We start from the raw sequence: 3724 nt of genomic DNA, 5'->3' as shown, positions 1-3724 counted from the left end.
ACCAACCACATGATTAGGGGGGCCATTAGGCCATTGAGTATTAAGCAAATTGCTGATAATTACAGTAAGCATTTGAAATAGCAATGATTTTTTAATTATTAGGTGTTGCCAAATTTGAAAAATCATGGCTTTGCTTGGCAAAGTCTTTTTTTTTTTTTTTTTTTTCTCTGTTCATCACCATTTTTCACGGAAAATTAACATAAATATATATATATATATATATATATATATATATATTTTTTTACTTTTTTATTATTATTCAAATAAAAAAATCATTACAAAACAATTTTTTTTTTTTTACTTTTTTCATACCATTTTTTCTCAACTTGGATCCTCTCCATTTCATTTGAATGGAGAAGAACAAATTAGTTGTTTTTATGGGATAATTTTGTCATTTTTGGACTCCTTGTTTTTCATTTGGACAAAAATGCCCTCTTAAAACAATTAATGGATCCTTCTCCATTTTTTCTAGGAATTGGCATATTAACTGATTACCGATTATCAGCCGTCTACCAGCCTCGATCGAACTGATATTAATCGCAACCGATATACTGATATTCTTATCGGTTAAACATTTTATACCGATATTCTTATCGGTCCGGTTAACCATTTGCTTTGAAAAAATGTATATATATATATATATATATATATATATATAAAAGCTATGGTTGATCAATATAAAAAAGCTTCAATAAATTATTTTAGCCCAAAAAACCAAATATTTGGGTCCCAAAAACAACTAAAAGCTATGGTTGATCAATATAAAAAAGCTTCAATAAATTATTTTAGCCCAAAAAACCAAATATTTGGGTCCCAAAAACAACTAATTTTTAATAAGCTATTTATTTTAATCCAACAAAAAGTATTTGAGCCAAAAAATAACTAATTTTTAATAAGCTATTTTAGCCCACGTTATCAGCTGATAATCGGTTAAGTAACCAATTAACCGATTATTTTCGGTTAATAATCGATAAGAGGTCAAACTGGACTATTTTGACCAATACTTAGGGCTAATTTTTTCACTTTTTTATGCCAAACATTTTTAACTTTTTTTTTCTTTTCTTTTTTTCACATCAATCTACATAACAACGTCTAAGGAAAAGATAGTTTTTTTTTTTTAAAAAAAAAATTATTTCATTTTTATTGATAGTCTAGTAATGCTATAGGGCCTCTCATTAAATAAATAAATTAAAAAAAAAAAAGAAGAGTTGCCTTCCAATCTTCTAGTTGGTTTCACCCCCAACCACCATGAGGGCCTAATTTGATGTTTGCGACCACTAAATCGCATATCAATGGCTTTAGGTTGGACACAAGTTGACTAGAGTGGCCAACCACCCATCTATATATATATATGATAGTGCTAAGTGAGTCTTTTTAGTTTTCTAATATTTGATTCTTTATTGTTGGCTTTTCTTGTCTGTTTTTGGTTTGTATTTATGGGTATTACCTTCTAATTAACAATATTTTCCAAATCTTTAGATTGCACAATGTGTAAACTGTCAAAAATTGTCATTATTCATTCGAGGACAAAATATTCTTAATAAAAAAAAAATATATGGGACAGCCAAACTACCTCCAAATTTCAATGGTCGTAAGAGTACTTGGACCACACCCAAATATGGCCGAAAGTGATGACCAGACCACCCTTGAGGCCTTAACCATTTAAGGAGTGATTCGGCCACTATCATAAGTTCATAATCATTTGAGAATCCCTAGGAAAGGGAGAGGGGAGATTTGAACTAATAACTTCACCTCTCCCTTTCCTATGTCTCCAAGGGTAATGCTGGGCATCACACTAGAAAGCAATACAAAATAATCCAAGGGATTCTCAAATTATAGGATTATTCATTGAATCATTGGTACTTGTTAGACCACCTTTCAATTTGCCTTATTGATGCAGCGTACCATTGTGGGATGTAAAGAATAACAACAAGAAAAATGAATAAATACTTCTAAGACCTTGAGTCTATCAAAGATTTAAGAAAGGGAAAATTTCATTTTGGACCTTTGAATTACCACCCGTTTTGACATGCCATCCAAACTTCAAAACCTTTCAATTTGGACCCTTGAACTATTAATTACAATCAATTTGAACAATTTCGTCAAATTTTAAATGACAAAAGTTAGAAAATGACGTTTATACCATTGATTTTTTTTATAAAATTTTATATTTAACCTTAATTTCAAAATAAAAATTAAAAAATATATTATAAAAATAAATAAAAAAATCACGAGGTGACCAACGGTTGGGTCACCTGTGACCTTTTTTTTTTTTTTCAAATTTTTAATAAAAAGAAAATTGAAGGGTAATTTTGTCTTTTTAAGGGTTTTAACGGAAAAAATTGACGGAGGGGTTCAAATTGATTTTAATTGAAAATTCATGAGTCCAAATTAAGAGGTTTTCAAGTTTGGGGGACATGTCAAAATGAGTGGTAATTCCAGGGTCTAAAGTAAATTTTTCCTTTTAAAAAATATTTTCAAAACGCTAGAGTCTATCTAGGGTTTAAAGAAAAAACTAAAGAAAGCTAACTCTGAAACTTCTTATTGATAAAAACTCAAATATAATCAAAAGCTGCGTTCTTGGGATTATAAGCATGTATTTATAGATCCTAGACTCTTAACTCTAATAGTAAATGGAAATAAAGTCGGTTTACAATTCTACGATGGCCCTCCGGACGGAACACAACGCCGTCCGGCGGTCACTAAAATAAAAGATGAAAACTATAAATAAAACATAGGTGTTTGGACGGTCTACGAATGAGACTCCATACGAGGCTCTTCGTAATGTTGTGGGACTACTCGCGTTCGAACGGTTGTAGACAAGGTTCTTGGGAATACACTTCACTCTTCCCGTCCGGACGGGCTTCAAACGAAGTCGCAGAAGAAGCCCTCTGGAATTCATCTTTTGCGCGAGTCTGCGATCTCGTCTTGACTCTCCTTGGTACAACTCCTTAGGGTACCTCCACACTTACATCCGCACGAGTCTTCCTCATGAAATCCTAAGTGGCATTCTTATCTACATCACTTTTGCACCCACAACTTCTTTTGTCCATATCATAATTCGGCAATAAAATATAGGAGAATCATGTCCCACTAGAAAACTATGCAAATTAAATAGAGCCCAGCAGAAAAGTATGCACATCTTTGAGCGTACAATTCTCCTGGAAAAATCTATGATTGTCCTCTTTTTTATACATTCACATTTCATCATTATTTTTATCCTTTTCAACCTCTTGAACAGGATCCACAAGTTTCTTGAGGCTGCATCAGTAATGTTACCCGAACTAGGATCACTCCGGTTCAAAAGAATTTTACCCTTATGTTATAAAGAAACGGCGAGCCCCACTCCACTCCATTTCTTCCATTTCTTTTGAAGTAGAGGACGAGAGTAAAACAGTTCCACCAAACTCACTGCTACTTCTTTCATTTACTTCTTTAATTTCTAATTTATATTTGTATATATTTAATAAAGCATCATAGATTCATAGTAGTTGAAATATCTTCAGCTTCAATTAATGGATGTGCATGTGTGTGCTGGCTTATCACATTCATCCACATGATTGATAAAAGGCATCGAAATTTCATCATACCCAGATGAATTTATTTCATTTTCTTCTTCTTCTTTCATTCGTTGTGCTGTTTTGGATGGATTCGGATCCAAGCTATTGCAAGGGCTGCAATAAGTTTTTTCTCATGCCAATAATGCAAAAAAAGGATGTGTGTG

The sequence above is a fragment of the Corylus avellana genome, chromosome ca1 (assembly GCF_901000735.1).
Source record: "Corylus avellana chromosome ca1, CavTom2PMs-1.0".
NCBI classification, from domain to species: domain Eukaryota; kingdom Viridiplantae; phylum Streptophyta; class Magnoliopsida; order Fagales; family Betulaceae; genus Corylus; species Corylus avellana.
This window is presented reverse-complemented; position numbering follows the sequence as displayed.